At 42.9% G+C, this 13666-nt stretch overlaps 1 protein-coding gene across 6 annotated transcripts in view; it reads left to right on the top strand.

Annotated features, from left to right (window-relative positions):
* The first annotated feature begins 5504 nt into the window (after nucleotides 1-5504).
* Nucleotides 5505-13666, top strand: part of LOC147634558 (uncharacterized) — a 59888-nt gene continuing 51726 nt past the window's right edge. Inside the window, exons 1-2 of one of the 6 annotated variants that reach the window (XM_086803665.1) lie at nucleotides 5505-5618; nucleotides 6167-6265. The gene's annotated coding sequence lies outside the window, so the exon portion shown is untranslated. Of the gene's footprint in view, nucleotides 6089-6166; nucleotides 6266-13666 lie in introns of all 6 variants that reach the window. The other 5 variants (XM_086803663.1, XM_086803662.1, XM_086803659.1 and 2 more) reach the window with 5 other exon arrangements.

Here is a 13666-nt window from a genome sequence, read left to right as displayed (position 1 = left end):
GGGGTCAAAGGAGGTGATCGAGGAGGAGTTAGATGAGGGGTCAATGGAGGTGATCGAGGAGGAGTTAGATGAGGGGTCAAAGGAGTCCAAGGAGGGGAATCAAAGAGAGTAAGAGGAGGGGTTAGAGGGATCAAAGGAGGGAAGTCAGAGGAGTCAAAGGAGGGAAGTCACAGTATGGGCTAGAGGACGAGTCAGTGAGAGGTGTTGTATAGAGAAAAAGCATGGAAGTATGCGAGGCTTGCAGATCCTCGCAATGGTGAGTGTTACTGGCATGCTGTCCTTTCTTTGCCTTGACATGAACCAAGCAAACACATTGCCACAGAGGAGAAATTGAACATGATTGATGTTGTCTGCATTAAAGATGAAGAAAAATCCTTTCTTGTGGGGATGCTTGACAATTGCCAATCTCTTATATGCACCTTAGAGTACTTACCTAACAAGAGGAAGATACGAGATTGGTTACACATGTTTGTTTATTGGCTTCAAATTTCTGAATTTGGGGTATCTTTGTTGCATGACATACGTAATGTAGATAGAGTATGACAATGTGTACATAGAATGTGTACATAGAGTATGTCATGACCAATAGAAGAAAGCCTTTTATGCAAGCATTCTAGATCTTGCTTTGGATATTCAGAATTAGAAGCAACCCTCCACCATCATAAGTGGAATTATTGAAGCGTTGAATATAATTTGTACTAAAGTCAAGGTGAAAGGAAAGATGGTGGATCATTGTGTTGAGCTAATATTTGGTGAGTTCCCATCTGACATTGTTGTAGAGGGTTGTTCCATAAATAATATTCCATCTTGGAATAGGGTTGATGATAATCTATATACCTCGGCCTTTAAGTTTGTTGACTTTTATCTCTCTGATGTTGGCTTCTTTACATGCAGTAAAGAGAATCATCAAATCAGCTCATTTGAAGTTCATTTGATCTATGTGGAGCTAAGGAGAGATCAAAGCAAGTCTTATCATCATCAAAGGGGCATCCAACATCAAGCTACAATGTCCTAAAGATTGGCAGAGGCAGTGGCAAAAATTCCAACAGGAAGCAAAAAAACAATCTCATAATCATCAAATTGGTAAAAATTGAGCTTACTACTATCTAATTAAGCTCGATAAGAGTTTGCCTAGAAGTTTCTATGTGATTTAGTGAGCTAATCAAGCTGCACATTGAAATTCAAAAGTGGTTTGCTCTCAAAAATAGCCTTTATTAACATGCCTTTATCTCACTCATTTCTTGGTGGTTTTGGGCAAGTGAGAGCTCAATCATAAGTTTGGGAGTTTCTCTACATCATCACATCTAATTTTCCCCTTGATTTGAAGGGTCAATTGTTCACTTAAATACTGACAATTTTTTACATAAAATAGTGAGCTACTTTTAAGGTTTCATGGTTAATCCCTTGTGTTAGCACTAATCTCTTCATTATCAGATCCATTCATCTCTCCATAGCCTTCCATTGCTTACCCATTTGTGCTTCTATTTCACTAAGCTAAGCTTGATTAAGGCCTTAATCTCATTTATCTTCATCTTCCTCCTTTGTCGAGGCTTTGATTCTCCCTCATCTCTTCACCAATTGCCGAAAAATCTTAGGAGATTTTTTTCCTCATCTATGCGAATCAACCCATGGAAGTAATTGGTTAATTTTGTCGGCTCTCGTCCGTTCTTTGCAGATTTCTACAGTGTGCTTATTCGCGCCGTTCTCCGTGTGTGAGCCGATTTGGGCAAATCCCTTTTGTGATCACTTAGTGCACGCCTTAAGGAGTCTACAACTCAAGGCTAGTTGGATTTCATCAAGAATTCGCATCACAACAACAAAAAGACCAGTCGCGGGCTTGCAAGCATCTAGCGCAAATTCCAACAAGAATTAAGGCATAATTCATTGTTTGCCTATTAATATCATTAGGATCACCTAATGCATACCGAATTCCCCATCCAGAAGTGGCCCCAAGCTCACAAGCTTGCTAATCACAATTTTTGGGCACTAATCTTATCGTTAAAATATAATTAATTGCAATTGTAGGTAAAATTGGAAAATGGAAACTAAGAGCATTACGAAGTGGTCACTTACATTCAAACCACTTTTGTATTGAGATTAGACACAGACCTTGAGTAGTACTCACCTTCTCAAACCCTAAAAATGACTACTTCATTTGTGCTTGATAAATTCAAAGTGGAGTCTTTCCACACATGGCAAGTTAAAGTCAAATTCATGTTTATGAAGGATGGGCTCTGGGGCATTGTAAATGGAAGGGAAAAATGTACGGAGAATGATGGGGATGAAAAGAACAAATGGTTATGAAAAGGGATTAACTGTCATTGCATTAGGATTAGGAGATGAATTTATCCATCACATTGCATCATAAGATACATCTAAGGGTGCTTGGGATGAGCTAGAGAAATTGTTTGGGGTAAAGCAAAAGAATTCAAAAATAAGCTTGAAAATACAATTCTTTGGCTTGGACATTGAAGAAAGTGAATCACTTTCAGTACACCTTAACAAAATGAAGAGCATAACACAACAATTGGCTAGCATTGGGGTACCAGTAGAAGAAGAGGATACCATATCCATACTGTTAAAAAACATAACACTTGAGGAGTATGGACCCCTAGTGGCTACCATGAAGAACCTCCCAAATCCAACCATTGCAGGAGAAGAAGCATCACTCTCAGAGAAGAAAAGAACCTCTCAAATCCAACCATTACAGGAGTGGAAGCATCACTCATAGAAGAAAAGAAGCGAATTCGAGGGAAGACAATTCAAGCTACATCGACTGAGGAGAAAGCACTCTTCTCAAGAGGAGAAAGCACTCTTCTCAAGAGGACCAAGATTGAGGACCAGAGAAGGACCAAGGACAAAGATAACAGGTCATCATTGTTGCTAAATTTGGTCACATGGCAAGGATTACTCGCATAAAAGAGAGCCGAGGAAGCCAATGTAATGTTAAAGAAGGAAAATTGTGATGAGGCCTCACAAGGATGGAGGCAACACATATCATCTCTTCTAGATGATATAAGGAGCATGGCTCTTAACCCCTAGTTGTAACCTCACTCTCCTAGTGTGTAAAGTGTCAAGACAAAGCAGCATTGTAGCTCATAGAGCAACCTAGAGGAAAAGCACTCTTCTCAAGAGGACCAAGACCGAGGACCGGAGAAGAACCAAGGACAAAGATAACATGTCATCATTGTGGTAAAATTGGTCACATGGCAAGGATTACTGGCATAAAAAGAGAGCAAGCCAATGTAATGTTAAAGAAGGAAAATTGTGATGAGGCCTTGCAGGATAGAGGCAACGCATATCATCTCTTCTAGAGATGATATGAGGAGCATGGCTCTTAACCCCTGGTTGTAACCTCACTCTCCTAGTGTGTAAAGTGTCAAGACAAGGCAACATTGTAGCTCATAGAGCAACTTAGATGGACTGCTCCAACCATATGAATATGGAGTGTAGGTCGGGTCAATACATGCTAGGTGTTAGACCCTCATCACATTGAGGGTAGGTGTTGAGAAAAACAATGTGTGAGGGTGCAACATGAGTAGAGCAAGGGGAGGATCATGCACATTAGAAAAGGATAAACTAAGGGTACATTGGCAAAGGTTGATTTGTATGGTCATTTGTAATAAAAGGTGAAGTCAAAGGTGCAAAAGGTAACACATGGAAAATGCAAGGAGACGCATATAGTGTGAGCATTTATATGGACACATGGTTGACACAAGGGTGTGCACATCTTGTGAGATGGGAGCTCCATGAGAGCTATAAAAGGATGTACTTAGATCAACTCTAATGTAATAAGATTATGTGGGGTTGTGATTAATCACTTGTCATTATCTTGGTATAGATTAATCACACTTTGTACTATGCTTAATCATGTTTCTCATATGCTTTGATCCACCTTGAACTCAAATCATACTTGAATTCTTAATAAAGTCAATAATAAGAGAATGGAGACATGGCCACACTGTTATGCAACAATGCTGCTCCATTTCCTGGATAAGAAATATAGAAATAGATTTAACATTATGTAAAAGTGAGGTGCTTCTTGCTTTGTGCAAAGGGAACAAGGGGCTTTCCATTGTTGATCATTTTTTGCATGTGATCTCAAGTTTAACATTATTTTATATTGATTGTTCTTTTTTTTAGGTTGAAAAGAGAAGAATGTAGTATTTTGAGCTTGTTTGTAAAGAATACGACACCTAAGAAGGGGTAGTTCTTTGCTTGTTGATAGACATTGATGCCATCCTTAGAGTTGTGTTGTAGATAATAATAAAAAGCTTGCAAGTTTTAAGTCATTATTCAAGGTCTTGAAAGTTTTAAGTCATTATTCAAGGTAATCATTGAAGAAACTTACATTCATATCTAGGGAGAATGTTGTGTAATTGACATTTTTAAGTTGGCAAAAAAAACTTTTAACAAGGAATTTGTGTAACAAAGAATGGCCATAACATGTCAAACCAAATGCTAGCTTATAAATTATTGGTGGTAGCTAGTGCAATGATGAAGAAACATTTGCCTTACAATGTAGCACTAACAATAGCCATTTTTTCATAGTGGAATGTTTGCCCTCTCAAATCCACCATATGTGCACTAAGTATCCAAGGCTTACTTTTTTGAAGATTGTCAGGATGTGCAACAAGTACATCAAGGAAACTATATATTTATGGAGATTGTTGTATTTGAAAGTCATGATAGATGAACATGAAAAAAGTGCATAGGAGTGGCCCATGCTGAGGGTCATCAACATTCTCAAGAAGGGCTCGTGTTAAAAGGTTCTTACAAAAGGTAAGAGGATAAGAACTAGTTTTGTTTAAAGACCAAAGCAAAGGTAGGCAATGGAGAGAGAAGACCCTTGTTTTCTCGAGAGCTAGAAAGTGCACCACATGGTAAAGGACATTTTTTTACAAAGGTCTGTCCTCTTGATTAAGAAAGTTTGTCCTTTTGAAGGGGAAAGGGAAGCAGGAAGGGGTGGGGTAAAATTTTAACTCGAGGCAAAGTGTGGTGGGGCAATGGTGTTGTGAGGAGTGAGAGGTAGAAAGTAAAGGAGTGGTGTGCTAGAGTCAAGAACACGCATGGGGAACTTTCCCTGGGGTGTTTGGGCTTGGGTCAGGGGAGGTCTCGTGAAAGGGGATAAGGACGTTTGGGCTTGCTTTTCTCCAAAGGGACCTTCTAGGGCATTCGAATTTTGTGTTTTGGGAAAGGAGGGGGGGGGGGGGGAATCAACGCTAGGAAAACTGGTGACTCGCCAAACTTAGCGAGAGCTGACAAAGTTAGCGGCGAGGGGGGCGGCACGGCGCTAAATGATGGCAAAACGGGCCGCGTACTTCGAAGAGGCAGGCTGTCCTGCGCCACGTCACCAAAAAAGGTTAAAATTGTTTAGAATGTTTGATTGGCTGCCAGCTTGGATTGCACACGTCGCATCACCCGGCAGGGGCGTGGCCGTGCCACGCAGGTGCACGTGCCTGTATCGTCCCCTCAAAGGAAGTAATTACATTCGTTTTGCGCTTTTTTTGTCGATTGTTTATTTTTTTTTTCGGTTTCCCGGATCGTCTCCTCCCTTCCTTCCGGCTTCCCGAAAAACAACAGCAGCAATGCATGACGAAAGCTCTTTCAGCTCAACAGTATTTCACGACTGTTCCCTGCTCAGCCTGTGACACCCACCATCATAGCTGGCCTCTAGCTCAGCTCTGCTACCCGTATTTCTGTCTGAATTTCCAGCAGGCATTTTTGCGAATTTTGTTGCATTTGTTTGCGCCCGCGGCCCAACTTTCAATCTCCCAAAATCCCATTTTTTTTTCTCAATTTCTTGCGTTTTTTCGGAGCCCACAACCCACCTTGCAATCGCGGCATTGCAAAAAACCCACTTGGAATCGTCCCCAACCCACATTTTTATTTTTGTTTGGTATCACTTTCTGTTCTTCCCACGGATCCATCTCCACCGAACTTTCCTCAAAAACTCACAGCTTTAACCAAAGTGCATCAGGGTCCAACCCAATTTGCTATCCTTCTACCAGACTGTAGCAAGTTACTGGTAGCAGTGTGTAATCATCAAAGCCTATTGTTCTGCACCTGGCCTGTATGCTCTTTGAAGGTTTCTTCATAACTTCGCTCTGTAATTCTATTCTGCCTTTCAATCTATGTTTGGAAGTTTACCTGCACTTTGTTGCAGGTCAAGCTGAAAGGAGGGATGATGAGGAAAGGCAGGACAAAAAAACGCACGGGCAGTTGTTATGTTGATGCTTGAGGTGGTTCCCCAAGTCTACACCAGGTATGCTTTATAATGGCCACTCCTGCTTTTACGACATGAACTTTAACCATGGCTCCCTAGCAGCATCTGGGCCGCATTCGGCCATAATTGTACTGTATTCGGGCGGGAGACCAAGCCGCCTTCCAGAGGGCACTCAAATTGCTACTACAGAAGGATCTACTCAAGAGAAAAAAGTCTCTTTTTCATGCCTTAGAAAATCTCACATCTTAAATCGTAGCTATGTATTATGGTCATGCCAACTTTCTCGCCCATTTCAAAGGTTAAAGCTTAGAGTTCTAAATAGCCAATTGTCTGGTCTCAAAGGGTTTCAAGTCTGGTATGAGGCCAGACTTTTCCACTACAGAAGCCATTGTGATGTGCACAATCATAGGTATAACCTTTTCAATGTGATGTCCTACTTGAATCCATGAAAGGATTGTGGGGAAGCTTTTCAAAAGAGCCATTGACTCATTTCTTTCATCAAATGTCATGAGTAGGCAAGAGGAACCTTCTATGCGGCAAGCACCAGAGCATGCCCATCTAAAAGAGGAAAATAGATTGAGGCCTACTCAAAGTCAGAAGCTTGATCCTTTTCGTAGAAACCTTTGGCCACACTAAGTAATTGTTTTCAGAATGTGCTTTTACGAGCAGGATCAGAAATGCTTCGTACGGAACTCACAAAACTTACAAAATGTGAGCAAGTGAAAATGATCCCTCTCCTGCTCCCTTCTTACCCTTGAGCCTAGTGTTTCACATCAATGTGTATTCTTTTGCCCTTTCTGCTGTTTCTACCTACTGTCATGTGCACCGCCACGTGGACATTCTGCAGCTTCTAGGACAGTCGTGATGGGCCAAGGGCATGTTGTGAGCAAGGGACAAGTCGCCATGCACCATCTAGGTTTAGGGTCAGTGTCCGTCGTGCCTGTGGCACAAGTCTATGTAACCCTCTTTGGAAGTCATATAATGTTGTACTAGCCAACTCGGCACTTATTAGACTATTTGGTTGGGTGACTGGGGAAGCCCAACAGTGTATAAAGTCCTTGTCCCATCGGCACAGGGGCAAAGGTGGACCAATTATTGGGCTGATAGAGGGTGCCTATGTAAAGAAACTTTAAGGGCACATCTTTTGAGAGCAATCTTCGGGCCAACCCTAGCTCTTGATGCGTATATAAGAGCAGCCAGCCAAGGGCATAAATCATCTTGCAACCTGTGAGCTCCAGCGTCAGCCCAAACATGAAGAGGCAATTGATCCTTGAATAGCTTGTAGAAGGGGAGCATAGAGATCAATCATATCTTCATCATCTAGGCGACCACCTCTGGAGCAAAACGCACAGCACATAAGTGGCCTACAACTGCAACAGCATGGTATATACAGAGAGAAAACACAGTCCTATAGATGCCCCAAATCAGCCGCAAAACAGAGGTTCCATTCAGCCCAAAACAGTCCCAAGGTGTCTCTATTCACTGTTTAGTGGACAAGTAGTATGTCAATCTCGTACTTCATTTCCATCTTGCAATTCATAAGCAAATACACTTGGCAAACAGGTGGGGGCCCTTAAGAGGGTGGTTGGGACCCAATCGGGTGTGTTGTGTGCTATCTCTAACTCTCTCTCTCTCTCTGCTTTATCATTTTAGCAAATTTCAGGAAGCTCTTTAATCAATCTCTTCTCTATTCTCCATTGAAAGAATACTTCCACATAAGTTGCATTTCACACTGGTATCAGAGCTACGAGAGCGGCTCACTACTCCCCTTGATTCATTTTCTCCCATGGAGCGACCTCCTTCTCCGATTGTCTCTTATCTAGACACCCGAGCCTTCCGTGACTTCCATTTCCTTATACAATAGCAAATGCAACAGTAATAGCTGCAGATGCAGCAGTAGATAGAGCATCAATAGGACATTCAGAAGTTGCTTCTTGCCATACTCCTCCACCCTTATGCCTAGGTATCCCGGCTACATCAAGATTTGGCATGATCGTGTAACACCCTTCTTTATACCTTTATGTTAGTGAACATGAAGCAATCCAGTTTAATCTTTATTCAGAGGAGAGAGAGCTGAAGATAGAGAGAATATAGAGACAACACTAGATTGGATCCCAATCTACCCACTTAAGGGCCCCCTCCTGCAAGCAAGAGTATTTGCTTTATTGCTTTGGAGAACTTTGTTTACAATGCAACAAACTTACTGAAGATGATTGCCGTAGGATTGCCAAACGCAAGGAGGATGTAGACCAAACATCTGCTGAACCATCAAACGGGTTGAAGACGACTGTGAAGCCACTTTAAAAAGCCTTATGCACACCCAGATCTGTTGAGGGAGATGCAATACTGAAGGCTGAATGCTGTAGATAGCTTCGGACTGCCTTGGACTGTAGCACAAAGAGTGCTTGGTTGAATTGATGTATGCACAAGACCAAAGTCTCAAGCACACATTGTAACATACTTTTGCAATGTTCTACTGCTGAATTCTATGAAAAATGAGATGATTTATGCAAGGGGCTGAGGGCTTCTTATATATGAACATAGGATGCTGGTCAGTTATTTGTGCTGCTATCAGCCAGATGATTATGCTCACGACTGTGGATAATAAGCATTAAATGCTGCATATCATGTTATTGCTTCACACGTGTGGTGCGCCTGCTCATGCCCAACTGGGGCTGCAGACATGCTATATGGAGCTGCAGACTGAGATTAAGTGCTTGCTAGCCTATTTGGTGGCCCATGACGGCCCACAAGCAAGGCTTCGTAGGCTGGCCATAGGGCTGGCCTAGAGCCTTTAATCCTTTTGCTAAACGTCCTCTACATGCTCCTAAATGCATGCTATGCTAGAGTAACCTACATGCACTGACTGTTCTCTAAGTGGGTTAAGTGATAGATTAACACCTAAGGCTTGGAAGGACCTACAAAGCTCGTGCGTGACATGTCCTTGGATTAGGGCTCATAATGGGGTCATGGTGTACGACAAATAATCCTAAAAAATGTACTACTTATGTACAAGTATGGCAGCGATGATAGCCAGGGTGTCACATTGCACCTCAGAGTATGGGTGCATGTGACATTCCCTCTTGCTTAGCTTTGCAGTGGTTACATGGTCTCTAAGTAGTCCTCGAATATTTGTGTGTACTCTTGGAAGAATTCCTCGTCAAGCCTGACGGCTTTGTGAGTGCCTCGGTCTCTGAACTTGGTGTAGAACTGTCTAAGTTTTTGACCACAACCATGCTTCCACTTGTGGAGGAGAATCTGCCTCCAAAAATGGGAAGTAAACTTGGGATCTGTATTTGAAGTAATTGTTTGTGGTAAACCACAAACGGGATACTGAAGGCGAATAAACAAGTGAGCAATATCTTCGATTGTGGCCGTTTGCTTGCACGGAATGAGCATGCAAAACTTATTGCACTAGGCAACAACTTTGGTCAAACATTGCATATTCCTAGTTCACATAGCTACTGGACGAGGGCGTACGAAGTCCATACTTATTACTGATATCTTGAAAAGGTCCCTCGGGAACATGCAAAAGTTGTAGCAACCCGCCCTGCTCTTCGAGTGTGGAACCTTCACTTTTTGGAATTTGGCATGCTCGGACATACTGATAGAATCGCTTCAACTTCTCCAAGGTACTATTGATACCACGATGACCCCTAACAAGAGAATCATGGGTATCATGAAGAAGTACCTGTCTTTTCTCTCATGGAGGGTTCTTGTAGAAAGTATTCCATAAAAGATCTATTTAGTAGGGTGTGAATGTTATGTACATGTTTTAGATGCTCAAGAACCAAATTAGATGCCAAAAGCCAAAAATGCATCTTCTTGGGTTACTGCATGGAGTCCAAAGGATATTAGCTCTATGATCCCCCTCAGGCAAAGAAGATCATAGTTAGCCGTGATATGCCAAGAATAACCACGTTGGATGGAGGAGGCGCTTTCTTCTTCTTCATCATGCAACAATGAAATCACCAAAGCAACACAACCTCCACATGCAACACGGGCTTCCTTGCAATCTGATGGAGGGTAGTCCGCCCCATTTCCTATGGACATGGATTTTGCAGCAGCCAAGTGGTCGTGACGAAGCAGAGTTTATTGAACCCACGTAGATTCTCCTCATGGTTCCGGTCGAAGACTTAGACAATTCTACACCAAGTTCCGAGACCTAGGCACTCACGAAGCCGTCTGGCTCTTCATCGAGCCGTCTGGCTCGATGAAGAGTTCTTCCAAGGGTACCCACAAATATTGGTGGACTACCTGGATGCCATGCAACTAGTGCCAATTTTAAGTAGGAGGCAATGTCACATGCACCCATGCACTGAGATGGCATGCGACACACTGGCTCATCATTGATGCTATACTTGTACAGATTTAGTACCTTTTTAGGATTATTTGTCGTATGCCGTGACCCCATAGTGAGCCCTAGTCCAAGGACATGTCAAGCACGAGCTACATAGGTCTTTCCGATGCTCAACAATCTCCACTCTTGAGACCCCATGAGACTCTTGACTGACTGTCACTATGTGCAAAAAATGTGCAACATCACAGCATCATCAGTACAGTACAGTACATGTAACTATATCACAAGCCTTTCATTGCCCCATCATAACAAACTCCCTTTGGCGCCCCAAAAACCTGCAAAGAACCAACCCAGCTGTAGAACAACAGTAACCCCCTAAAAACCTGTCCTTGCGTTAAACCCTGGAAAATTTTTCCATCAACACAGCATAACTAGATGAACTGAGCTTATTGGAAAGAAATAATAAATCCTAATTTACTGTACATTTACTCTACCTGTTCAATGTCTAAGCTTTGAGACCCCATCCCTGCATATAATAGCCATTCCTAGAGCATCATCTCCCATAAGATAGTATATCCGAGCATAGTCTTCGTAATATCATCCAATGAGACCAAGTAATTCTGGCACCCAACAGGGACATGGCCCACCTACACAGCCGAGACCATACTCAAGCTTATGAACTATTGCTGCCACCTTACTTAAAGACTCACAATGTGTCCATGTCAGCTCGGTAAAGAAGTCAATGCTGGGCAGCCCCAACAAGCATGCCAAGAGTCGCTGACTTGCACCTGCAACATCTCCCTGAACACATTCCTTTTTTGCATCTTGCTACCCAAGGGAAGTGTCTCCATCATGATTTTCCATAAGAAGACTTTTACCCTGGCAGGTAAAGGCAGCTTCCACAGGTTTTCCCATCTGTTAAACCGGATGCCTGCATCCCATTGCAAATTCCATTCCTGGTTGGCACGGTTAACATTCAGTTCTGACTTAACAATTTCCAAATATATATTGCAAGTTAGTGGTCTGAAGAGAGGGGTTGAGACAAGCCAGGACCAGTCCTTAGCCCAAACCCCAAAATTTATTGAGGTTGAGACTTGCAGCAGATGCACTTTGTTTGATATGTTGGTAGATAGAAATGATCTATCCCTTCTGTCAATACCAAACATTGTGCATTACTGATCTAAGTCTCTCCAACACAAGAAGGGCCCATCCGACAAGTCCGGTAGGTGATATATAACCCTTTATTGTTAAGCCTCTTGGCCACCTTGCAACCCAGAGAAGCCAAAGGGGCGTTGTGAACACACGTGACCACCAAATACGACAAGACAACAATGAGTTTCCAGTTACCCTAACTGAGGCATTCCATTCTAGAATACCTGAAACTGACTTCCAGCTTCCAATTAGAAAAGAGACAAATGGGGCAGCAGTACGTTTAAAGGAAGCATAAGAAAACAGTTTGTCCACCCATGTAAGGCCTTTCCAGTTTCCTTTCCTGCATACAAAAGCCTTTCTCACCACCTCTTTTATCATACATGCCCAGATTTCCTCCTGTTGAATGCATTTGGCAAACATTGTGGATACCCTGGCCATAGCATGGGTTTGAATATGTATTACCCCAATCTCTTTCAGAGGCAGACCTTGTCCTAAGCTATCCAACTGCTTGCCTTGTGATAAGCTTTATTCCTCCACATGAATTGCTTTACTAGGGATAACAGCTTAAGCCAGTGATGTTTTTTGAAATCCAACAGAGGACAGAAGAAGTGAATGAAAGTTAAGAGCATTGAATTGATAACAGTTAACTTGGCATGAAATGGGAGCAGTGCATTGTCCCATCTACTAGTTTTGATGCAGATTTTTTGACTAACCCATTGTGTCCCATTCAAACAGTTGTTTGTTAGATACACCTACTCCTATAGGGCACCCCAAGTGCCTGAAAATGTTGCCTTTGTTTATCACTTGGAAACCCCAGCTTTGAAGGTCAGAAGATTCGTTTTCTGTTAGACTGATTAGATTATCCTTGATTTGGCAATGATACACCTAGACCCAGGGGCATCAACAAAGCATTGTATAGTGATGAGGGCTCTCCTCACCACCTCATTATTTTCCTACAAGAATAGCAACGAGTCATTGGCAAAGCATTGGATGACTACTTGATTCCCATCCTGCAGTTTGAGCCCAACTATTCGACCTTCTTGGGCAGTGTCATCTAAAGCCAAGATAAAGGAATGTGTGGCAATTGCAAATAGCAAAGAAGCAAATGGGTATCCCTGTCTTATTGACCTGTGGATTTTAAATCCTCCAACCAACGCTCATGGTATCAGAGCCCTACGCTCTAGATAGTTCTTGGGATTTGTGTGAGCTAGAGGGGGACTGTTGCGTGGCTGATTGGTGGAATGTTTGGGACTGTTCGGGAAGAGGAGAAGCAATAGGACGGCGGGCTGATTTGCTGGACAGCCACTTGCAGGTATTAGTTCTTCTTTGTTCCCACCCACCCACCCTTTTCAGAGTACATCCCCGCAATGGCAGATCTGTTTGAGATGGCCGAGAGGCATGTGAAGATCCCGACACTCCCCACGTTCCCGGTGGACCGTCAATTGGACAGGAGCAACTACGGCATATGGAAGGTTATGATGGAATCTGTTCTGGAGTCTTACGACCTCGCCGATTTCGTCGTTGTTGGGGTTCCACGGCCGGAAGTAGAGGAAGGGGAGTTACCGTCGATCCGGAAGGACCGGGAGGCTCAGACACACAGATGTGGTATCGTGTCAATGCCAAGGTCTGTTCGTTTATCTTTCTCAACTGCACACCACAGGTAATCAATCATGTAAAGCATATGACGCTGGCCAGAGGTATATGGCAGCATTTGGCTTCTCTTTACAACAGGGTATCGCCCATGAAGAGGATTTCCTTGGAAGTACAGATGCGGGTTATGAACCCTGCAAAGTCGTTGACGATGCAGGAGCATATTAACAAGCTGCAGGCTCTTCAGCAGGAAGTTCTTCAGGCTGGGAAGGAGATATCGTCAGAGGACATGGCCATAACGTTGCTGTCGCACTTGTCCTCTTCGTACTCAGTATTTTACTCGTCTTTGATTACCAGTGGTGGTAGGCTCAGCACCATCACGTGGGAGGAGCTTGTGC

Source organism: Cibotium barometz, chromosome 10, assembly GCF_041138505.1.
Source record: "Cibotium barometz isolate CiBa-2024 chromosome 10, ASM4113850v1, whole genome shotgun sequence".
NCBI classification, from domain to species: domain Eukaryota; kingdom Viridiplantae; phylum Streptophyta; class Polypodiopsida; order Cyatheales; family Cibotiaceae; genus Cibotium; species Cibotium barometz.
Note: the sequence above shows the minus strand (reverse complement) of the source record. Positions and strands in the feature narration are given on the sequence as shown.